The sequence below is a fragment of the Triticum aestivum genome, chromosome 7A, assembly GCF_018294505.1.
Source record: "Triticum aestivum cultivar Chinese Spring chromosome 7A, IWGSC CS RefSeq v2.1, whole genome shotgun sequence".
Lineage (NCBI taxonomy): Eukaryota > Viridiplantae > Streptophyta > Magnoliopsida > Poales > Poaceae > Triticum > Triticum aestivum.
Window position 1 is genome coordinate 20,099,326 of NC_057812.1, and position 25,697 is coordinate 20,125,022.

Genomic DNA, 25,697 nt, shown 5'->3' on the forward strand with positions numbered 1-25,697 from the left:
CCTGTGACGCCCATTTACAACTTTATGGAAGAAATCAGTGTTATTATCACCTTTTAGCAACCACCTTTCGTTAGAAAACTGATGCCAATGAAGCTCTTCTTCTGTATACATGTAATTGAGCTCTACTAGGATCTCAAGCTTCCTAGTATGAGCATCTCCACACAGACCAATGGTCTCTTCAATCTTTTCCAACTCTTGCAACTCCAGTTTGATAAGATTTTTCCTAATCTTATTATGTCCAAACACATTGGACCCCCAGCCTTTGAAAAACTGCTTGCACCTCTTCAGCTTAATGTTAAGAACATCTATGGGGTCGACCGAATATACTGGTCTTGACCAAATATCGGCCACCAAGGGGAGAAATTCAGGATTACTAAGCCAGGCATTGTCAAATTTAAAGCACCTATTACCTGGTGCTCTAGATGAGGCGACCCACCATCCAATAAAAGGGGATTGTGGTCTGATAGTTCTTTCACCAGCTTACTCACCGAAGCGAGGGGAAATAAGTCTTCCCAATCAGGAGACATCAGCACTTTGTCCAATTTTTCAAGAGTTGGGTTTTCCTGTTTATTGGACCACGTATAACATCCCCCAGTCATGTGAATCTCCCTTAAACCAAGCAGGTGGATAACAGAGTTAAACACATCTGAAAAATGAGACATGGGTGTTTTCTTGTTTTTCTCACCATTGTGGCGAATAATATTGAAGCCCCCCACCAAATAGGGTCTATTAATACCATGACAGAAGGCAGATAATTCTGCTATGAATTCAGGCTTATGCTCATCATGAGCAGCACCATAAACTATAAGGAGAGACCAATCACAATTCTTGTTTTTATCAAACAAGTCCATTTGTAGGATATATTTGCCCTGTCTAGATCCCATGACATCAAATTTGTCTTTATTGAGGCCACAAAGGATACCCCCTGACTTTCCCCTCGAAGGAATCCATTCCCAATGGAATTTTGTATTCGGATCTATCTTCCTAAAAAAGGAATGATTATAGGATTTCTTCATAGTTTCTTGTAGCCCAATAAAATCCACCTCATTGGCACCAATCATATCTGTGAGACATGTAGACATGCCCTTCTTACCTGCCCCCCTACAATTCCAAAAGATACCTTTCATTTGTATCGTCCAGGTTTATTTTTTTCTCTGGGGGGTCTGCCAGGGTCCATAGCAGTCGTGCCCACTCCCACTTTCATTTGACTTCTAGTCATAGGTCTAGCAGATTTTATTGGAGATACGGTCACCCCCGATCGTCTGCGTTTTTCTCTTTTTTTTCTTTGTTTTGATTGAACCAGGATAAATGGCTCCTCCTCATCTATATGCTCATCATCCCAGGTTAAAGATAGAGGGATATCATTACCCAGACCATCATTAATAGTGATATTATCTTTTTTACATTATTGTTCTTATCATTAAGCAAATTTCTAGACTGTTCTAACTCACGAAGAACATCTATAGTAGAGAAATCATCATCAGGGATATTAACCCCCATAAGAGCAGCACGTAAAACAATGGCATTATCGGAAAGAGCAGAAAATTGATTTTTAGAGATGGGCATTTTCATACCTTCAGAGTCCCGTTTCTTCCTATTGATAGCCATTTCCTCCACTCTACCCAACTTTTGCAATTGCCTGCGTGGAGCTTTTTCTTCTTGGATCATAGGGTCATGGATGGGAGACCCTGATGGGGATTCAACAGTATAAGTGCTGCAATTCTCTCCTTCTTCTATGGAGCCCTCTTCCAGGGGGACAATATGAGGTAAGGAGGGCCAAACCACATAGTCTGACAAGGAAGGAAAGATACCCCCATGAGTATTCTTATCATAACACAAGTATAATGGTGAGGGAGGGATAGGAGTAATGACCCCCCATGCACCTTTCAGACTGCTGTTTTCAGAAATGGGAGACCCACCCATTTTCTCCACCTCCAGTACGTCGAGGTTTTCCTCATAGGATCCATTGCCAGTCCGGGAACCACAGTTGATATTCACTCCATCTTCATGTTCTCTAGTCATAGTTTCAATCAAAAGTTCGGTGTGATTTCCCTCATCACTTTCCTCCTCTTCTTCACTTTCAGCAACAACAGCAAGTCGTTGTGTTCTTTTTTCATAGTTCTGGGAAGAGTAGTTACCAACCATAGATGCACTAGTTTCTCCTTGCCCAACAGATGAGAAAGGATATTCTGTCCTTGCCTTCTTAGGAAAAGATGGGGATGCACTACTGTCAACAGCAATGGAGGATGGCCCCTTATCAGCCCCAACTGTCACAGATTTTTCCACTTCATAAAAGAAGTCATAATACTGCTCTCCCAGCATCCCTTCGGCTGAGGGTGGTATTTTCTTCACCTCCATGCATCCAAGCAAAATTCTAGCATATTCATGTTTGTGAATTGTGGCCTCATCCACTTCCAATGTTATCCCCACCAACCCTCCAACATATGCAATATGTTCAGCACATCTTTTTTCAATGGGAATGTTACGAACCTTCACCCAAGCTTTTTCCATAATGCCTTTGGCCCCTATTGAAGCAGACCAAGGGGTTATGCATACCACAATCTCTCCCTCCTTCAGAGGCATACGCTTCCCATAGCAGCAAGCTCTCTCCACTTCGCTAGCGTTGGGAAAGCGCATGACAAACTGAGTAGGGCTAATGGAATGAGCTGTACAACGCCATTTTTTCTTTCCAAGTTTCCGGGCAAAGATGGCATTAAACTCTTGCTCTATCTCCTTAACTGACGCAAGCCCTTCCACAACAGTAATAATCACATTGTTCGTTTTCTCAACACCTTGCTTAGATGCACACATGTCAGGGATATAGAAAAAGCCTTGCCCCGGAGATTGAAACCCGCACATAGATGGAACACACTCCCAAGGCCTCAAAGTTTGACATAGTTGAGCCATGTGACCTAGCTTGTTGCATTTTTCGCACCGAATGGTAGGACAGCGAGGAGCGAAATGACCTGAGAGGTTACAGTTGATGCAGAGCTCGCCGGTGGTCGAAGTTGGTGCAGATGTTGGGGGTGGCGGCGCCGTCTTGGTCACCACCGTCTCCTTCATCCCGCTCATCGCGCGCGCAGCCGCCTCCCATCTGTCCCCGACCGCATCTCCTCCAGATCTCGACCCCCCGGGCACCGTCGGCGGTGGATCTGGCCTATGCCACTCACTTCCTCCAGATCTCGGCCCTCCAAACACCGCTGGTGGTGGATCTGGCCGCTGCCAAACCATGTTGCGGGTTTGATTCGGCAGCGGCGCCTTGCGCCCTCTGTTGAAGCCGTCGCGCGCCGTGTTGTAGCGCCATCCTCCAAATCTCCCCCCTCCTCGATCTCCCATCGCCGCGCTCGGCGCGCCACCCGACCGCTCCGCCGCGACTTGAGCGAAGGAGCGACCGTCGCCGTCAACTTTGCCGCGCCACCAGCCGAAGGATTCGCGAGCGAGGTGGGTGGGAAGGCAAACCCTAGCTCTCCCCCACGGGTGCCCGAAAAGCGGAGCGAGGTGTGCGTCTCGTGCGCTCATTGTGGTAGGTGGGGAAGGTGTTTACTTACCTGCCTGACCACCAACGTCACCGTGGGGTATAGGCGGAGCACCTCCATGATAACAGCATTAAGGTACTCTAGCTTCCCAAGAACCTGCTCGCCCACCTCCTCCGCGTCCGCGTCCACAGCAGCATCGATCTCGCTCCGGACAGCCGCTTGCATTTGTGGGTGTTTCACCAGGTTCGCCATGATCCACTGCAGCTCCGCGGCAACAGTTTCAGTTCCTGCACCAACGAACTCGGCGCACATTGTCGTGGTTCTAAGTCTGACAGTAGAATAGGGGTAGTATAACGGAGCATGATCTATCGAGATGCATATGGGTGACACGGTGGTTTTAGCGAGTTCGGGCCTCTCACGGTGGAGATAACAACCCTACGTCTCGTGCTCCGGAGAGGCTTTGTTTTATCTGAGTATATATCCGGAGATTACACTGTGTGTGAGAGAGAGGAACGGATCCCCATGCCTGAGCTAAGTCCTGAGACTAATGATGAAAAGAGAGAGAGGTGGCAGAAGAAGCCCCCTTGTCTAGTGGTGGGGGTGGCTTATATAGAGTGCGCCACCCCCTCACCTCCTATGTTACAAAGTGGGGTATGAATGCCATAATGCCAGCCCGCTATTAAGCCCTCACTATTAGAAAGATGCCGACTGCCTTGCTGCCTGCTGGTCTTCGTATATCCAAGTGAGTCGTACGGTCGAGTGGTGAACCGTCAACCGAGTGGATGATATGTTGCTTGGTCGAGTGGATAGTATGCTGCTTGTCCGAGTGGATAGTGTGTCTGTATGAAATTGACCTGGACCCACATGTTGTGTGGACCCCATGCTTCATGATATTTCGACCCTTCGTGGGCCTACCTGTTATGTATATCCCCAACATTAGCCCCCGAATCGATTGCGATTTTGCAGAACGAGTTGGTGTAAGACACAGTTTGGTCCGAGTGATTACAGAAATACTCGGTACATGTCGCCGTGCTTTCAGACAACCAAGGTTTGAACAAAATCTCAATGGATTCCGGCACCATGCTTCCCGACTAATCGAGGTAAGTGTCTTTGAGGAGCAACTTGGTGACATTCGTTCATCTCTCGGGAGAGGTTTAACTCATGATCTGAGTATGGGTGTGTCATTAAATCTGTGCGACCGGATTGACACATGGACTGTTCTCTTAGAGAGATGCCATTCTTATCCCGGAGGAACGTCAATACGAGTCGGTTTTAGATCCACACTTGTGAGTTTCACACTTTGAGTCCTAGAAGAAGGCTCAAAACAGGTCCACGGAGGAGCGTTAAACTCGCCTTATAGAATATTTTTTGGAGTGATTTGGAGCTGGGCCTGCATCGAGTAACTGATTACTCGGAATTTCTTCACGCCTGGAACGTGTCTTTTTTGTTGTTTGGCCGTCACTCGGGTTGGGCGGATCATTCCGAGTGGATACCATTCCAGTGGGGGCACGCTGAGTGCACCCACTGGGTGTAGTCCCCGAGACTGCTGTCGACTGCGGGCAGTCGGCGGGAGTCTTAGAGCCTGTCTTTTTGTTGTTGTTTGGCCGTCACTCGGGTTGGGCGGATCATTCCGAGTGGATACCATTCCAGTGGGGGCACGCTGAGTGCACCCACTGGGTGTAGTCCCCGAGACTGCTGTCGACTGCGGGCAGTCGGCGGGAGTCTTAGAGCCTGTCTTTTTGTTGTTGATACTGATCGAACTTGTTCTTCTCTGACTCGGAGGTCGAGTAATACTGGAGATGGGTTTGCATCGAGCAAAATGTTTCTTTCTGAGTCCTCTTCCAGTGGGGGCACGCTGAGTGCACCCACTGGGTGTAGTCCCCGAGCCTCTGTCGGACTAGATGAGTCTGGCAGAGGGTTTAAGTCTCTCGGTAAACCTCCATGCAGTTGGCATGGCAAATATCTTTGTCTGGAATTGAATCAATCGGATGGATGCGTAACGAGGTGGTTGTACGAACGATGAGTAAGGTCGCCTGTACGATTCAGCGATGGCGCTTCATTTTTACTCTTTTGGATGAAAAGGGGTATTTATCCAAGTGGACGTGCTTCACTTATAGATCTTCGGCGAACCGAGCATGTATGGTCAGAAGAATATCTTGATGTGATCAACAGGTTGACCAAATGGGCGCAACCCCTGAGGGTGACATGGCCAACTGCCGCGCGTAGCCCCCGAGTGATGCTCGAAGGAGGTAAGCTTGCTACAGAGTGTGATATGAGGTTTGACCATATGAGTAACTTAGCCGTTCCCGTGCTGGGGGTGTAGAGGTAAAGACATGTCCAATTGATGGTGACGCGCGGGGCGGTCGAGGGGCGAGGACGTGTATAACCGAGTGGCGACGCGCGGGGCGGCCGAGTGGTGAAGACGTGCAAAACCGAGTGGCGCCGCGCGGGGCGGGCGAGTGGTGAAGACGTGCAGAACCAAGTGGCGATGCGCGGGGCGGCCGAGTGGTGAAGACGCACACAACCGAGTGGAGACGCGCGGGGCGGACGAGTGATGAAGACGTGCGCAACCGAGTGGCGACGCGCGGGGCGGCCGAGTGGTGAAGACGTGCAAAACCGAGTGGCGCCGCGCGGGGCGGGCGAGTGGTGAAGACGTGCAGAACCAAGTGGCGATGCGCGGGGCGGCCGAGTGATGAAGACGTGCGCAACCGAGTGGCGACGCGCGGGGCGGCCGAGTGGTGAAGACGTGCAAAACCGAGTGGCGCCGCGCGGGGCGGCCGAGTGGTGAAGACGCGCACAACCGAGTGGCGACGCGCGGGGCGGCCGAGTGAAGGACTAAGTGTCCAGCTGAGTGGCAAAAATGGTCCTTGAAGGAGTTAGCCAGATGCTTTTGAAGCTGATGTAGCGACAAGGTCGGTGTAGTGTGGCTGTGGCGCAACAAGACCGGTGCGACAACTGAATTTGAGTAGGAACGAAGATGGCACGCAGAGTGTCTGGGTGATTATGAAATTTGTCAGAGTGACGGATCGAATGTACTTGTTGAAGTGAAGGGTCTGATTGGTGATGAAGTACTCGACCACTTAGGAGAGTGTCATTCCAAATGAGATGCAGCCCCCGAGTGCGGCGTAGCCCCCGAGCATACTACAGGCTTCGACAACGGACATGTCGGAATATGAGAAATATAGTTTTGAATGGATGATTTGTAATTCATCGAGTCGGATTTGGGTAAAGATGAGGAGAAGCTTCCGAGTGATGCTCGGAAGAAGCAAACTCGCAAAAGAGTGAAGTGTGAAGTTTAATTATGAAAGGGACTTATCTGTCTCATGCCCGACGAGGTCTATATCATTGATACGATGAAGAGAATTCCATAGAGGGGTTGGCCGGACGTGTTTGAAATCAATAGGGCGACAAAGTCAGTGTTGTGGTGCGCTAGGACCAGTATGGAGACCGAGTCCGAGCAGCGATGAAGTTGGCGCGTAGAGCCGTCGAGTGATCGCGGTAACTTGTGTAAAAAATGGCACAAGTCAACACAATAATTTCTTGAGGAAATTTGATGTGTGCTGAAATGATTTGTGTGAATAACACCCATAGACACCCGCTGGGAGTGCAAGGGGCTTGCTGGTTGACCAGCAAAAGTTTAAAAGAGCGAAGGATTCGTTCGCACTTGTCGAAGCGAGAAATCCTACTGAACTTGTTGGAATACTGGCTAAAATAAAATGGAAGTGTAGTGTTTTGACTGAGTTGCAGCCCCGGAGGACCGATGCAAACTCGAAATGAAGAACGACACATGGTGTTCGTGAATGATATATGCGAAAAAAAGGAAGTTGGACTTCGAAGTCACATAACCAGTACTAAGCAAGTATGTGAAAATAAGCAGTCGAGCGTAGAGGTACACTCGGTGGTGTGGCCTCCGAGTGAACCTGATGTGTGAATTATGGAATACTCGGGAAGACGAAAATAACAGAATGTAAAATGACTTAGCTGTCTGAAGGCGCGCAGGGCGGTCGAGTGGTGATGAGGTGACCAACCGATTGGCGACGCGCGGGGCGGCCGAGTGCTGATGAGGTGATCAACCGATGGCGACGCGCGAGGCGGCCCAGTGGTGATGAGGTGACCAACCGAGTGGCGACGCGCGGAGCGGCCGAGTGGTGATGAGGTGACCAACCGTGTTGCGACGCGCGGGGCGGCCGAGTGGTGATGAGGTGACCAACCGAGTGGCGACGCGCGGAGCGGCCGAGTGGTGATGAGGTGACCAACCGAGTGGCGACGCGCGGAGCGGCCGAGTGGTGATGAGGTGACCAACCGAGTGGCGACGCGCGGAGCGGCCGAGTGGTGATGAGGTGACCAACCGAGTGGCGACGCGCGGAGCGGCCGAGTGGTGATGAGGTGACCAACCGAGTGGCGACGCGCGGGGCGGCCGAGTGGTGATGAGGTGACCAACCGAGTGGCGACGCGCGGGGCGGCCGAGTGGTGATGAGGTGACCAACCGAGTGGCGACGCGCGGGGCGGCCGAGTGGTGATGAGGTGACCAACCGAGTGGCGACGCGCGGAGCGGCCGAGTGGTGATGAGGTGACCAACCGAGTGGCGACGCGCGGAGCGGCCGAGTGGTGATGAGGTGACCAACCGAGTGGCGACGCGCGGAGCGGCCGAGTGGTGATGAGGTGACCAACCGAGTGGCGACGCGCGGAGCGGCCGAGTGGTGATGAGGTGACCAACCGAGTGGCGACGCGCGGAGCGGCCTAGTGGTGATGAGGTGACCAACCGAGTGGCGACGCGCGGGGCGGCCGAGTGGTGATGAGGTGACCAACCGAGTGGCGACGCGCGGGGCGGCCGAGTGGTGATGAGGTGACCAACCGAGTGGCGACGCGCGGAGCGGCCGAGTGGTGATGAGGTGACCAACCGAGTGGCGACGCGCGGGGCGGCCGAGTGGTGATGAGGTGACCAACCGAGTGGCGACGCGCGGGGCGGCCGAGTGGTGATGAGGTGACCAACCGAGTGGCGACGCGCGGAGCGGCCTAGTGGTGATGAGGTGACCAACCGAGTGGCGACGCGCGGGGCGGCCGAGTGGTGATGAGGTGACCAACCGAGTGGCGACGCGCGGGGCGGCCGAGTGGTGATGAGGTGACCAACCGAGTGGCGACGCGCGGAGCGGCCTAGTGGTGATGAGGTGACCAACCGAGTGGCGACGCGCGGGGCGGCCTAGTGGTGATGAGGTGACCAACCGAGTGGCGACGCGCGGGGCGGCCGAGTGGTGATGAGGTGACCAACCGAGTGGCGACGCGCGGGGCGGCCGAGTGGTGATGAGGTGACCAACCGAGTGGCGACGCGCGGAGCGGCCGAGTGGTGATGAGGTGACCAACCGAGTGACGACGCACGAGCGCACAAGCGTTGAACAGGCCTGATCCAAAGCGTGCAGGCGGAGTTACCCACGTCCAACGCCGAATTAATCTGCATGCAGATGGTGTTAACGTTAATTGATAAGGAAGAGTTAAACCGTTCATGCATGTAGGGAAGTTTCCTTTTCCCACGGCTATTTACCCCCTGCATGCAGGAAATAAATGAGAGGGAATTTAAGGGAATAAATGAGCAGGAATTAAGGGTTAGAAGGAGAGTCATGGATGCAGTTTGGAGTCCGGAGAGCTCTGCTGCAGTGGAACTGCCGGTCTGGCCGAAATCGCCCGGCAGCTAGAGGTGGCGACGAAGAGGACCAGCGGCTGGTCGCAGCGCCAGCGCCGGACGCGCAGGCCGGCGCAGCAGAAGGTGAGGTCGATGCGAGCACTGCTGCCCGCGTTTCACACCTCGGCTGTCGGAGCTCTGCACTGGTCGGAGTCGCGCTTCGACGCCCGCGGAGCTAGGCCGAGTGCTAGTAGCCAAGCCTTGTCGCCCGAGGAGCAGGTTCGCCCGCCGGTCGTCGTGCTCCGCCAGCCGAGGAACAAGGCCGAGTGTTAGCGGTTGTGTGTGCATGGCCGCTCGGCGACGGCATCGGAGATGGCGTCGGGCGGACAGCGGCCCTTCATCATCCGAGAACTGAGTCCTCAATTGGAGCAAAGGGAGGCATCCTTTTGTATGAGCTCGTGTGCATACAGAAGAAGAACAAACAATCGTTAGATCGATGATTGATTATAGAAGAGGAAAAGGTGAGATGAGCAACTCCCTGATCCTTTCGCGTGATTAGGAGTATTTTATCCTCCTGTAAATGGAGTGATGTCCAGAACATCCTGAATCAAACCCTCCATTGATGATTGTTGATCGACGGACGAAGATCGAAGAAATAAAACCATTTGCATCATGGCTCGATAGACGCCATGCCCCACGGTGGGCGCCAACTGTCGTGGTTCTAAGTCTGACAGTAGAATAGGGGTAGTATAACGGAGCATGATCTATCGAGATGCATATGGGTGACACGGTGGTTTTAGCGAGTTCGGGCCTCTCACGGTGGAGATAACAACCCTACGTCTCGTGCTCCGGAGAGGCTTTGTTTTATCTGAGTATATATCCGGAGATTACACTGTGTGTGAGAGAGAGGAACGGATCCCCATGCCTGAGCTAAGTCCTGAGACTAATGATGAAAAGAGAGAGAGGTGGCAGAAGAAGCCCCCTTGTCTAGTGGTGGGGGTGGCTTATATAGAGTGCGCCACCCCCTCACCTCCTATGTTACAAAGTGGGGTATGAATGCCATAATGCCAGCCCGCTATTAAGCCCTCACTATTAGAAAGATGTCGACTGCCTTGCTGCCTGCTGGTCTTCGTATATCCAAGTGAGTCGTACGGTCGAGTGGTGAACCGTCAACCGAGTGGATGATATGTTGCTTGGTCGAGTGGATAGTATGCTGCTTGTCCGAGTGGATAGTGTGTCTGTATGAAATTGACCTGGACCCACATGTTGTGTGGACCCCATGCTTCATGATATTTCGACCCTTCGTGGGTCTACCTGTTATGTATATCCCCAACACACATGCCCACGAGTTCGCCGTCGGTGAGCCTGCGCAGCCGCCTTCGCTTTCCAGCGTTTCGGCCATAGGCCTTGTGGTCGTCAGGGACCCAGAGGTCGATGAGCGTGTCCACATACGCCGGCAGCTCGCCGGAGTGGCGTTGCCGGTTGCGGGAGATACATCTCCTCCTGCTTCCGCCGTAGTGCGACTAGCTTGCTCCACCGTTTGCGGTGGACTAGCCTAGCCACCGCCGGTAGCCTCGCGAAGACGCGCAGCTGAGGGAAGATTTGGACGAACTTGAGCTGGGCGTCCGCCATCGCACGGATGAGGCCCTTGTCTACGCCGTCGCCGAAGCACATGGTGGCCAGCAGGCCGAACATGGCATTGCGGATGCTCTCTGTTAGACTGTATTTACATGTGTATATTGTAACGTTGTATACCACCTCATTATATATATATATATGTGATAGGCCACCCCTAGAGGGTTGTGCCGGTTCCCCCCATAGCCTATTGTCTTACATGGTATCACGCTAGGTTACGTCCGCTTCCGCCTAAAAACCCTAAACCGCCGCCGCCGCCGCCGCCACCGCCGCCGCCGCCGCCGCCACCGCCGCCGCCGCCGCGCCCGCCGCCGCCATCGCCCGACTACTATGACGTCCGCCGCTGCGTCCGGCTCCACCGCCACCGGTTTTCTGCCGGCCTCCCTCGCAGCACTTCTCTCGAGGCCGCTGGATGCCGCCTCCCTTCAGGCGCCGATCGGGACACGGAGCGTCGGCTCCCTCTTCGCGCTCCCGCCGGCTGCTACTTCGCCCGGGCAGGCGCTTGTGGCTCACACCACCGCCGCCCCGTCAACCGCGGCTGTCACGCCCTCGGCCACTGCGCCACTGGTGGCGGAGGACGTCGCGCTGGCAGGCTTCGCGGCGTCAACCGCGGCCATCGCGCCCTCTGTCACCGTGCCGGCTGCCCCTCCGACTGTCTCCACGGTGTTCTCACCTCAGCCAGTCTCCTCGATGGGATCGCAGCCGCCGCCGCCGTTTCACTTCGGCCATCTCATCACCATCAAGTTGTCGTCGGACAATTACATCTTCTGGCGCGCGCAGGTTCTTCCGCTTCTTGGGAGTCACTACCTGCTTGGCTATGTCGACGGCTCTCTCCCTTGCCCTCCTGCGCTGGTTGACAGCGTGCATGGTCCGGTCTATAATCCGGCTCACCGTGTCTGGACAGGGCAGGATCAGGCGAACCTCTCCTCCATCCAGGGGTCGCTCTCTCCGGCCGTTGCTGGGCTTGTTGTCTTCGCCAAGACGTCCCACGAGGCATGGACTATTCTTGAGCGCTCGTTTGCGGCACAGTCGCAGGCTCGTGTATCTGGGCTCCGTCGCCAACTTGGGGAGTGTCAGAAGCTTGACTCCACCGCCACTGAGTTCTACAACAAAGTCAAGAGTCTCGCCGACACGCTGGCCTCCATTGGACAGCCCCTCACCGACTCCGAGTTCAACTCGTTTATTGTCAATGGTCTTGATGAGGAGTATGACGCCCTAGTCGAGATCATCAATGAGAGGGGCAACTCCACGCCCATGCCAGCACACGAGGTCTTTTCACGCCTCCTGCTTACTGAGCAACGAGTCGAGACGCGCCGATCCAGGGGCAACGGCGCCCTCTCGGCAAACGCCGCCACCAAGGGTGGTCGCTCCTCTGCTTCATCCAGGGCTCCTTCGGGGCAGTCACCACCACCCGCCTCGGCCCCTCCTCCTACTGCGACGTTACCAGGGGCTGGCGGTCCCCGTGTGTGCCAGCTTTGTGGTCGCGATGGGCACTGGGCCTCGAAGTGTCACAAGCGCTTCCAGCGGGGTTTTCTTGGTCTTGGCAATGACGGGAAGGATACACGCAACTTTGCTCGCCAGGTCGCCATGGCTGATCGTCCGCCGCCGCAGAAGCCACAGGGACACACTCAGTCCTACTCCATTGATCCCCACTGGTACATGGACTCTGGGGCGACAGAGCACCTGACCAGTGAGATGGGGAAGCTTCACACTCGTGAACCCTACCATGGCTCCGACAAGATCCACACCGCCAATGGAGCAGGTATGCACATCTCTCATATTGGTCAAGCATCACTTCTCACTAGACATGCCAATGGGAGTCTTCAACTTCGCAATGTTCTTCGAGTTCCATCTGTGACACGTAATCTTCTTTCAGTTCCTAAACTCACTCGTGATAATAATGTGCTTTGTGAATTTCATCCTTTTGATCTTTTTATTAAGGATCGGGGCACGAGGGACATTCTTCTTAGTGGGCGGCTCTGCCAAGGTCTCTATCGTCTGGAGCATCCTGGCGTCGCTCGCGTCTTCAGTGGAGTTCGGGTATCTCCGTCGCAGTGGCATGCTCGTCTTGGTCACCCGGCCACACCTATTGTCCGGCATGTTTTGCGTCGTCATGAGCTTCCTAGTGTGTCTAGTAATAAAGATGTAGCAGTGTGTGATGCTTGTCAGCAGGGGAAGAGTCATCAACTTCCTTTTTCGGAGTCCAGTCGTGAGGTGAAACATCCTTTAGAACTTGTGTTTTCAGATGTATGGGGTCCTGCTCAGACTTCTGTTAGTGGTCATAATTATTATATCAGTTTTGTTGATGCTTACAGCCGCTTTACCTGGCTTTATCTTATCAAACGTAAATCTGATGTGCTTGACATTTTTGTTCAGTTCCAAAAACATGTTGAACGCCTTCTCAAGCACAAAATTATTCATGTTCAGTCGGACTGGGGTGGCGAGTATCGCAACCTCAACTCCTTCTTTCAGTCGCTTGGGATCACTCACCGTTTAGCATGTCCACATACACATCAGCAGAATGGTTCAGTAGAACGTAAGCATCGTCACATTGTTGAAGCTGGTCTGACTCTTTTGGCCCATGCATCTGTTCCGTTTCGTTTTTGGAGTGATGCTTTCACCACTGCATGTTTTCTCATCAATCGTACTCCCACTCGTGTTTTGAATGTGAAGACTCCCATTGAAGTTCTCCTTAATGAACAACTGGACTACACCTTTCTCAAGGTGTTTGGGTGTGCTTGCTGGCCCCATCTCCGTCCATATAACAAGCGTAAGCTCGAGTTTCGTTCCAAGAAGTGTGTTTTTCTTGGTTATAGCTCTCTTCATAAAGGATACAAATGTCTTCATGTTCCCACTAATCGTGTCTACATCTCTCGGGATGTTGTGTTTGATGAGCATGTTTTTCCCTTTGCCAAACTCCCTGTGTCCACTACCGAGCCACCTGTCATGCATTCATCCTCTGTTGCTTCTGACCAATTTGATGATGTTGCATATTCTCCTCTATTGTTGCCTAACCATGGTGCAGGCACTGGTCGTGGGGCTCGTTTGGAGATTCTGGAAGCGCCATCTTCCTCTTCGTCGCCTTCGCCATCATCCTCGGCACCTTCTGTTGTGCATGAGGAGCACATGGCGCCCCTGCATGGCCTCGGTTTCCGTGCTCATGCACGGCCGATCGACGTCCTGGCCCGGTCGCCTCTGGCTTCTGGGCTGCCTTCGCCATCGTCACGCCCTGCAACCCCGCCGATTGGGCCGGCCTCCTCGGTCCCCGTCTCGCCCAGGGCGTCGGGGCAGTCATCACCAGGCCTAGCCTCGCCCGCCCCTGCCTCGCCCAGGGTGTCTGGGCCCTTCTCACCAGGGCCGGCCTCGCCTGCTCTCGCCTCGCCAAGGCCGTCTGGGCCGGTGTCACCGGAGCTGGCCTCGCCCACCCTCGGTTCGCCCATGGCCTCTGAGCCCCTGTCGTCGGGCCAGTCTTCGCCATGCAGCCCGGAGTCGTCTGTCCCGAGCTCGCCTGAGGTGATTCCTGCATCTCCGGCGACCGTCACGTCTCCGTCACCTTCGCCTCCGCCGGCTCCTGCTGCTGCTCTACGTCCACATACGCGCAGTCGGAGTGGCATTTTTCAGCCTAAGAAACGTCACGATGGCACAGTTGCTTGGTTAGCGGCGTGCATGTCTGCTGCTCTCGCAGATCCATCCTCTGAGCCACGCACGTATCAAGCTGCTATGTGCATTCCTCATTGGAGAGAGGCCATGGAGCAGGAGTATCAAGCGCTTCTTCGCAATCAGACATGGACTCTTGTTCCTCCACAATCACGGGTAAATGTCATTGATTCCAAATGGGTTTTCAAAGTGAAGAAGCATTCTGATGGGTCCATTGAGCGCTATAAGGCTCGTCTGGTTGCTCGTGGTTTTCGACAGTGTTTTGGACTTGACTATGAAGACACCTTCAGTCCAGTGGTCAAGCCTACTACCATCAGACTTCTCTCTCTGGCTGTTACTCGAGGTTGGTTTCTTCGTCAGCTTGATGTTCAAAATGCTTTTCTTCATGGTGTCTTGGCGGAGGAGGTTTACATGCGCCAGCCTCCGGGTTTCTCTGATCCGGATCGCCCTGATCATCTCTGTCGTCTGTCCAAGGCAATTTATGGTCTGAAGCAAGCTCCTCGTGCTTGGCATGCTCGTCTTGCAATGGCTCTTCGTGCTCATGGTTTTGCATCATCAACTGCTGACTCCTCATTGTTTCTTCTTCAAAGGCCTGAGGTTACTATGTACTTGTTGGTCTATGTAGATGATATCATTTTGGTCAGCTCCTCTCAGTCGGCTGCTACTGCGCTTGTTCGCTCACTTGGTGCTGATTTTGCGGTCAAGGACCTTGGGAAGCTTCATTACTTTCTTGGTGTGAAGGTTACTTCTCGTGCTGCTGGCCTTGTTATGACGCAGAAGAAGTCCTCTCTGGATTTGTTGCAGCGAGCTGGGATGCTTAAGTGCAAACCGACGACTACACCCATGTCTACCACTGATAAGCTCAATGCTGTTGATGGTGTGCTTCTTTCTTCTTCTGATGCGACCGAGTACCGGAGTATTATTGGTGGGCTCCAGTACTTGACGATCACGCGACCAGACATTTCCTATGCTGTTAACCGAGTCTGCCAGTATCTGCAGTCACCCCGTGACACTCATTGGTCTGCTGTTAAGCGGATTTTGCGCTATATTCGTTTCACGGTGGCTCATGGTTTGCATATTCGGCCGTCTGACTCTGGTTGTCTTTTAGCATATTCTGATGCAGACTGGGCTGGCAATCCGGATGACAGGCGATCCACGGGGGGTTATGCTGTCTTCTTTGGCTCTAACCTGATTGCCTGGAGTGCTCGGAAACAGGCTACTGTCTCGCGTAGCAGTACTGGGGCTGAGTATAAGGCTGTGGCCAATGCCACATCAGAGATTATCTGGATACAGTCCTTGCTTCAGGAGTTAAGTATACCCCAATCACAGCCTCCTGTTCTTTGGTGTGATAACATCGGTGCTACATACCTTTCTGCAAATCCGGTATTCCATGCCCGAACGAAACACATTGAAGTTGACTATCAATTTGTGCGTGAACGTGTCTCTCAGAAGCAACTACAGATCAAGTTTATTTCTTCCAAGGATCAACTTGCTGACATCTTCACCAAGCCATTGCCTTTGCCACAGTTTGAGACTTGCAGGCGCAATCTTACCCTTCTAGATTCATTAGAAAGTGGCTAAGATTGAGGGAGGGTGTTAGACTGTATTTACATGTGTATATTGTAACGTTGTATATCACCTCATTATATATATATGTGATAGGCCACCCCTAGAGGGTTGTGCCGGTTCCCCCCAAAGCCTATTATCTTACCCTCTCCGCCGCGAGGACTAGGCCGTCGGGGTTGGACGTGCACTGCTCTTTGAGGTCCGCAATGAGACCGCACAGCGCGTCGCGGCGGGCGGCAGCATAGCGGTGGAGGCGCAACGGGTGGAAAACGCCGGAAGTGAGGTTGCGGCGGGTGACGCGCCAGAAGGGGCCGTATGGCACCGAGGTTAGGTTGTGGTGGCGAAGGTGCGAGACGACGGAGGTTGGCACCAGGGATGGCGGGCGGTTGGAGAAGGAGCCGCCGGCGCAGCCACGGACGAGAAGGCGGTGCGGTGCCGCTCGGTCTTTGATTACGAAGGCTGGCTGCCGGAGCCGGCGTGCTAAAGCCGACTTGACGCTGGCGGCGAGGCGCGTATAGACCGAGGCATACCGCAGAACGACCATGACGACGAGGAGGAGAATCAAGTTGAGAATGAGTAGCTCTTGCATGGCTGACCTGATGGCTTGAGCTGCATCCGACTGCTACCTACCCTGCTCTCTCTTGTGCATATGTCACGGCACCCTATTTGTAGGCGGAGAATCTCATCATTGGACACAGGCAGCTGCTCTTTGTTTTTCTCATAGCATCTTTATAACCCTCTAAAAAGACATCTCTTCAAATTTCCCTTCAAATATGAGGATTTAAAAAAATGTAGTATGAATTTAGCTAGCTGAACCCTCAGATTTAACTCTTCAAATTCAAATTGTGTACAAACACCTAATTTGAAACTAGATTAACACCACACAATGCATAACTGTACATAGTAGCCAAGGTTTTTTATTTCAAAACAAAATAATTTCGGACCTCACTGAAATATGCGAAATTCCGGAAATTTCATATATTTCGGAAATTATTTGAGATTTTCAATTTTAGTTAATTTTAAAAAATTCAAACATAATTTAAATTTATTTTGAAATCAGTTTGAGTATGCCTTAAAAGTTCAGGGTTAAAAATATTTTGGACCCCACTAAAATATGCAAAATTTCAGAAATTTCTTTGAAATTCCGTTGAAATTTTTAACTCTGGCAACATCATAGTTCATAATTAAAGTAGATTGAACTTACATAAAGCTAAAATGAGGAAATTTAAGCTAAAATGAGCACTAATAACCTGAGACAGAGTTGAGGTGTATCACCACTGGCAAGCTGGACCCCGCCGCCTCGGCATCGTGGGTGCCCCGCCATGGCATCGGCACATCGCCGGAGTCGTCGGTGTTGAGCTCGTTGATGAATGTGCCATACTCGTGGTCCACCACAGTCAAGTACTGGCGGTAGGCCTACAACTCGGCTCGTCGCTCGAAAGTTCACTAGACTCCCGTCAACTCGGCGTTTGTGGGGAGCCGAGCAACCACCTTAGCGTCAGTGCACTCCGCCTCCCGGAGCTCCTCCTCCTTGAGCAGAGCCGCTGCCTCCCCCCAAGAGAAGCCGGCGCCGGCGCCACCCTCCTCCTCAGCTTCGTCTGGCACCGAGATGTTCTCTTCCTCTACTTCGCCCCATCCACCTCTTTTGTGGCTTCTTTCTTCTCTTCGTCGGCTCCCGACACCATGGCCGCCGCAAGCTGCGTCGCCTCCCGTTCGTCCTCCATGATGATGATTTGATGGGGATGACATCCGCCGTCACAACACCCCACCTCTCGGCGCACAATAGGCGGCACTACATGGCGATTCGAGTGGCGGCTGCGGTGATTTGGAGAGAAATGCGGAATGGTGCGGAGGGATTTCGGGTTCGGGTGGGGAGCCGGCGTGAATTTATGGCAGTAGGAGGAGGGGCTCAATTTCGGGTTCGGGTGGAGCTGTTTTTCTTGCGAGTGGAGAAGAAAAAATATTTGAAGGCAGTAGAAGTGGTGTTACTCTTAAATTTGAGCCAAAAAAACTTTTGGAAACTTAACTAGTCAATTTTCTTAAGAATTATCGGTTTAAGAGTGCGATTAGGTGCAGTTTAACTCCTTAAAATATGCTGATTCGAGGAGTAATGGAATTTAAGGGTTGTACTACTACTGGATTAGATGCTCTTAGATTCTCCATCCACTTGCACGAAGTTCGCGCCAAAGGACCAGCGTAGGTCGCGGATCTTGTCTTGGACTGAAAGTGCATGTGGCCGCCGAGCCATCGTAAAACGTGGTCGTGTCAGTTAGCTTAAGTATATGTAGTTTCCCACTTGAGTTAGTTTATTAAGCCACAGTGGGTAATTCACCTACAGTTTAACGTCAAAAAACGTGTTAGAGCTTAAGCTACTTCATATTGTATATTTTTGCACTTGAGTTAGCTTAGTAGTGTCAGAAAACAACGTTCTTAATCTTCTGTTTTTTTTTTTGGAAAAGGGGACGTGCCCCAGCCTCTGCATCAGAAAGATGCATACGGCTCATATTATTAAAAGGATAAACCAGTAGCATAGTACCGAAAGGTTATAGTAGAAACTATAACAAAATCTGTAAATAAGAAAAGCCCAAAGCCACAACCGGCTGGCAAAACAATAGGATCACTACATGTCTATCCTATTACATGACCGCCATCCAAACCGGTTGAAAATATCCCGAGCTACCATCTCCCATCGGGTAGACGCATTAACCAAACGCTCCCTGGCCTCTGTCGGAGTGAGTAGCGACCACATACGGATGAACGCCGTGGCCCTGAAGATAACCTGCAAAAAGTGAATGTTTGTTGATCGGTTAAAGACTAAGTCATTTCTGTAATTCCATATTGCCCACAAAAGTGCACAAACGCCAACCCGAATGTGTCTTGCAATGTCAGAATCCACCCCATCTAGCCATGTTCCAAATAACATACTAATAGAGGTGGGCTGACTAATATTAAAAGCAATATGAACCGACCGCCACAGAATCTTAGCCAACGGGCAATCGAGAAAGAGGTGTTTGATGTTTTCAGAATGATCACAGAAGCTACATCGAGACGGACCTACCCAATTACGTTTTGCAAGGTTGTCCTTAGTCAGAATGACTTGTTTATGCACAAACCACATAAACACTTTAATACGTAAGGGTACCTTAACTTGCCAAACATGTAAGGAGGTAGGGATGACAGTAGAGTTAATGACATCCTGATACATTGATTTGACCGAGAACACACCGTTCTTAGTAAGTTTCCGATGCAACTGATCAGGGTGAGAAGACAACCGGACATCCATTAAACGACGAACCAGATGGAGCCAGGCCTCCCAACGATTTCCAACAAGGGTCCGCCTAAAGTTGATATTGAGGGGAACGGATTGTAAAACAGTAGCAACATAGGCACCTCTACGTTGAACTATGTTATACAAAGAAGGATGTTGAAGTGCTAGTGGGGTCTCCCCAAGCCACGTATCCTCCCAAAACCTCGTCGTGGTACCATTCCCAACAATAAATTTAGTCTTGTTGAAAAAGATTTGTTTAACTCTCATCAAACCCTTCCAAAAGGGCGAGTCGGAAGGTCTCACAGTCACCTGAGCCAAGGTTTTAGCAAAGAGATATTTATTGCGTAAAATCTGTGCCCAAGTGGCCTCCGTCTCAGATGACAACTTAAAAAGCCACTTGCTAAGGAGACATATATTTTTGATTTCCAGATTTTCAATACCTAGGCCACCTTGGTCCTTAGGTCTGCAGATAATATCCCACTTCGCAAGTCTATACTTCCGTTTAAGCTCATCAAATTTCTGTGCCAAGATCGTCTGGTCTCAGGTCTGAGCTCGGTGGATCCGAGGCGGAGACCGTGCCCGACTCCAGCTCGATCCATGAGACCTGGGGCGTCCGAGTGGGGAACTTTTTGGCGTGGTGCCTTTCTACGCTGATCAGCGATGTGCATGACGTAGCAACAGACGTGGCCATTCTAGCGCCGCACAAAAGCCTTCAGAGTCAACCACAAAGTGGAAGGTCTATGTTAGAGCATCTACAGCTGAACTTGGCAAATCTGGCCCCTCAAACGTCCGTGGACACGACCAGGCGCGTACGCAGACGGTGACCGACCACACCTCAAATTAGCAACTTTGCATCCGCCTCTCTTATATTTCATCTCATAAATCCATACAAAGCATGCAAAAAAATCATACGTACTACATACTACGTACTACCCTATTTAGTCTTCTTTGTCGGAGATGTCCACGACGACTGTGCCAGGCGCCGGCTGGACAGGCGGGTAGGAGGTCTCCGGCTCATCCTCCTTTTGCTCGACCTCATCCATGTAGGCGAGCATCTTCGCTCCCTCCGTGGCCTCCTGTGCCTCCATCTCCTGCCGTCGTCTGGCCTCCGCAGCCGGCTCCGACCGGAGGGAATCGAGGATAGCCTGCTGCCCCGCCTACAGATTCGTGTCACCAGCGTCCCCCACATCCTCCTCCTCCGGCTCATCCTTCTTCTCCTCCTCATCCTCCTCCTCCTCCAACTCCTCCTAATCCATTGCATCCGGAGGTAGCCCCGCGGCGATCTGGACTTCGGGCCTAGCCCGGATCTGCTCAAGGAGCTCGAACCGGCCTCCGGCGTCGGAAATAACTCGCTCCTCACTCAACGGGCATGGCTACTAGGCGGACGGATGGAGTGGAAAGTGGCAGCGGCGGCGGACAGGAGGAGGAGGAAAATGTGGATAGATGGTAGGGTTTCGGTGCCGCCGGTCGACTTAAATAGCCGGGCTAGGCACGACGCGGCCCACCAGAGTTGTGCCACGCGGCGCCACCGGTCCGACGGAGGAGATGAGCTTCGGACCGCTGGGTTTCAGGGCATTTCCGGCTGGGACCCCTTCGTCAATCCGACTAGGCAGGCGTGCCCGGACGCGCTAGGGCGCCCCCATATCTGCCCCATATTTGGGCTGGATATAAGGGGTGCCAGTCAACCCGGGCGTTTGAGGGTCGTTTTAGGGGGGCGTTTGGGTCAGAAAAATGTGACCGTACAGTGACCGGGCGGCCCGCCCAGTCATATGAGGCTGATTTGAGGCGCCCGACTGTAGATGCTCTTAGAGATATATATATTTGGTTTACCTTCAGAATCAACCACGAAGTGGAAGGTCTATGTTAGAGATATATTTGGTTTACATGTATTTGGTAGTTTACAATTTGTAATCCGTCTCCTACCTTAATTTTAGGAGATGTTTTTTACCCTCCAAGTCTGTACTTCTATATATACTCGCTCGTGAGGCTCAATACAACATCACACACATTACGACACAATCCTTCTCTATCCCATTTAACATGGTATTAGCCTAGCCGATCCAAAACCCTAGATGTCGCTTCCGCTTCGCGCCGCCCCTGGGGCGGTCGATCTCCGTGATCACCTCCAGGGGCCATGCCGCCCGTACCTAGGGTTCGTTTGCCAGTCATGTTGATCGGCTACTCTAGAGAGTCTTTTTCCCGATCCTTTGATCCGGAATTTTTTTTCTCTCTCTCTCGCCAGTCACATTGATCGGTATTATTGTGTTGGTTTTCCCTCGTACACTTTGATTTAGGTCACATGACTCATAGGACACGCAAGCAAGTGGGCATATGGATGAGGCATGGCTCTAATGTGGGTCCACCATTGTATTGCTACTATTTCTAACATGTACAACAGTACACATTGGTTGAGATTGTATACTGCCAACCAAATAAGCACAGTTCACTTCATTGACCGGGTAGATACTGCATGAATCTCCGACCAATATCGTTTGATGTGAGCTTACCCGGTAGAAATCCGGACCGATAGAAAAACCACTCTCCATCGCCTCAGTGACTACCACGTCTAGATTCTGCAACCACCAGGGACGGAGCCAGGATTTTGACACAGGGGGGGCGCACTAAGTCTCATGGGCAACGGCTATGTTGTAAAAAAAAATCCTAGGGTCTGGTCTAATGGAGATGTCATGGTGCAAACATGCCCTTTCTTCTCTATTCATTGCATTCACATGATCAAAACTTCAAGGAAATTAATAAATGACAAAATAAACTCACAACACAAGAAACACAAGATAATTTCATGAACTAATAATTTGTAGTGATGCAACGTGGGTTAATAATACATTACCTTATCTCATTATTTTCATTGGAATTGGCGAGATGGAAGCAAATTCATTCTGTGGAAGCAAATTAAGAAGAGTGGTACAAGGAAAAAGATGTTTAGTTTGGGAAGGACCAACCAGGACTAATATACCTGTTTTCGTTGTTTTGTACCCATTGATCTGCCTACTGACGCTTGATTGCAATAGGCTGCTTGGAAACGGAAGGATTATGGATCTGTGTGTGGCTGTGTGCTGCTACTAACTGGCCCCTTTGATCCCATGAATCTGTCCCTGGTTTTGATGGCTGAGCTTTTGAACCTACTGGTTTGTAAAAAAATTGAATTAATTCTTCTAATGACTATAGTCTGTGTGATTATACTTCTATACTTCTTAAAGGCACGAACTAATCTGATGTGAAAAGCAACTACCTTCTCCCCTTGTGTTGTTGCTGCGCATCCGTGCGCCCGATCTGCTGGCAACCGGCAACGTCTCCGCGGATCAACATCTGCCTGTCCCGGCGTGGCGGCGTCCGCTTCCTTCTCCGCTACTCAATGGCCGCGCTATGGAGAGATGAGAGATCCGTGGCGGCGTCCTTCTAGGAGTAGATGGCGGCGGTGGTTTGGAAAGGATGCGGCGATATGTGCGTGCCTAATCGTGGCTGCGTTCTGTAACTAAGGTGTTCGTGGATTAGGCTGTCCAGTTCGTGCAATTTGTGCCTTTAGCCAATGGGCTGTACATCAGCAGATGGGCTGATGCTTCGCATTAGTAACAAAGGCCCAAGGGATAGGGGGGGCGAAGCAAGGTACGGACAAGTGCGCAGGCGAAAAAGATTAGCATATAGCTGATCGCTGCACGGGATGACACAATCGTTGGGGGGGGGGGGTCTCGCCCCCCCTCGTCCCCCCCTGCATCCGTCCCTGGCAACCACGCCTATTCCAGCTTCTCGACTTGGCTTTAGGGACGGAGCTCGTGTGTAACCACTGGCGTCAATTGACACCAGTGCGTTTCAGTTTTTAAACTAGTGTGCTTAATAAAAGTTGCCTTTGACCCCAGCTAAAAAATCCGATTGACCCCAGCCCACCAACCATGGAGCTTCACAAGCCCAAAATGCCAGCCCAACTACAACCGTAAACTCCCTAAAAATGAAAAAGAAGACCTTTAGCACTACTACCTCTGTCATTGTTTATTAGTCTCATTTGTATTCTGTGTCAAATTTTGACCTTAAATTTAACTAAAAAATGTTAACGCGTGTCATAAAAAATATATAATTTAAAACTATGTTTGAATGCGAGTCCAATGATATAATTTTTGACGACATGCTAATATTTCGTAAGTTAAATCTCTAGTCAAAATTTGACACAAAATACATAGGGGACTTTTAAACCAGGACGGAGGTAGTACAACACAGGCTACAAAGCCCACACCATATTTGATCTGGGCATCCAGCAGGCTGCTCGGTCGCTCCTATGCGTGGCACGGCCGCAGTACGCTGTTCGCGCATGGCCACACTTGTTCGTCAGGGAACTGCAGAGAGCTGTGGAAGTTGATCACGAATTCTGCGCTGCAAAAGAAATACTAGCCAGTTGCCATGACATCAGCGGCGAGATATTTTTCAACAATGAATATTGTCCAAAGTTATTGCATCGAAAATGAGGTTGCGAGTGATTGCATAATTGGCTACGCGGAGAAAGATATATTTTCTACCATTACTAGTGATGCCGTGATTGGTCCCTTTATAAGAGGATAAAAGATCGCGGGAAGTTATAAATGTGACTCTCGGGTCATTCACGCTTTCCCTTAATGATATTTTTATCAATATTTTTTTTATCAGGTTCCATTGATGTGAATATAGTGTGTTTTGTTTGTTCATCATTTCTAGAGAGTTGCAAATGAAGCTCTAAAGTCATATTTTGTTACTTTGTTTCTTTTCCTGGGTAGATAAACAAGTAGTTTTATGACTTCCCTCGGCCAATACTCCATATGACAATCTTTGTATATAACAAAAACTATATCATAGGTTCATTGCATATTCGTTTTCTTATTGCCCTGCCGTAGTACTATAGTGGCTAGTGGCTGACACCAGTGTCAATTTTTTCTAGCTTCGTCCCTGCTTGGCTTCCATGATAACTGCTTCGACGTGAGAGTTAGTAACAAGAAAAGTCAACGATGGGGGTGTGGAGGTGAGGGCTTGGCGCACGGCGTAGAACTGAGCGATGACATCACACACTAGAATGTGAGCCCATTTATTATTATTTGAAGCAAGATAATTTTTTGATTAAATTCAACATGAGTATTATTGAATTTTTATTTGTTTCTTATTGACTTTATCTGCGAAATAATCCAGCCAAATCTGAACTGATGAAACAATATTTCTAGAAGTTGAGAGGGACCAAGTGTTGCAAGGGGTACCCAATGTTTTATATAAGAACAGCCGTTTGTCCTCGCCTAAAGCGACGGGGGACCGCTATGACGTGGATACTATAACACATGTATTTTGATTTGTGCTCGAATTCACGGGTCACGAAAATATTCTAACAAAAATGCACAAAGAGTGCCCGCAAAAATAATGCACAAAGAGCAGGGCTCTGAGATGTGCAATGAGAGATAAATGGGAACTGCCACCAGAGAGTGCATTCTGGTACACCGGAAATGATTGGCTTCAGGTATTGCTTGATTCGAATCAGGAGGATATGGGAGCTAAAATACTCCTGCTGTGGAGATGCTGGCATTTGCATGATGATTGCATCCATGGAAGTGGGAAAGAAACAATTCTGAATTCAGTGTTGTTCCTGGAAAGTTATGAGGAGGAATGGCGCAGCTCTCGAGTGGAACTGTCAACGAGCCCGGGGCAAGGGGACGGGCTACTTATCCAATCCTAAGCCCTATATATCAACGAACAAATGCATACAGTGGACGGCGCCGAAGAGCAGACTTGAAATTAAATTCAGATGCTGCTTTCCACGCCGACAGCGGCCAAAGTTGGGCTGGCGCGATTGCTAGAGATCATAGAGGACATGTATTCCTGTCAGTCTGCAAGGAGTTGCCGCGATCTACAAGTGTGGAAGACGCTGAAGGACGTGCTGCACTCGCCGGACACTGTATGCACTTGCAGCAGTGTACATGGAAAAATTCAGTTGGAGGTGGACCGAAGAAAAATGCACCGAACAACTATGCACTCGCCGTACATGGATAGCAGATGCACTGAAGAAAAATGCACCGAACAACTATGGCCTTATCAGTGATTTGAATGATGCCCTTGCTACGTTCTCTGCTTTCGAGGTGACTCACACCGCGAGGGAAGGTAACAAGATGGCACATGAATTAGCAGTTGAAGCCCGAGTGCGTGGAGACCATACTTTCATGGCGGAAGTCCCAGATAGACTGAATCAGCTAATGTTGTCTGGATGTGTCCAATCCTAGAACTCTGCTGCTCTAGCCCTGAAAAAATGCAATATTTTCGGCATATACTTGTAGACTTCTTTTGAGCTATGTTTTGATACACAGTTCGGTCACAGTTTAAAATTAAATGCCTTTGATTTGAACAAACGAACAACTAAATCAATTGCGGGAACTCTTATCATAATTTTGAGCTACGTTTTGATACACAGTGCTGAGTCTATAAATCAACCGGAATTCATCAATGTGTACCACAAACG

The 25,697-nt window shown here is 50.9% G+C and overlaps 1 pseudogene; it reads right to left on the bottom strand.

Moving 5' to 3' along the window:
• Positions 1-3,515: 3,515 nt before the first annotated feature.
• On the bottom strand, positions 3,516-16,540 carry LOC123152845 (cytochrome P450 89A9-like; annotated as a pseudogene).
• Between the last annotated feature and the right edge of the window lie 9,157 nt (positions 16,541-25,697).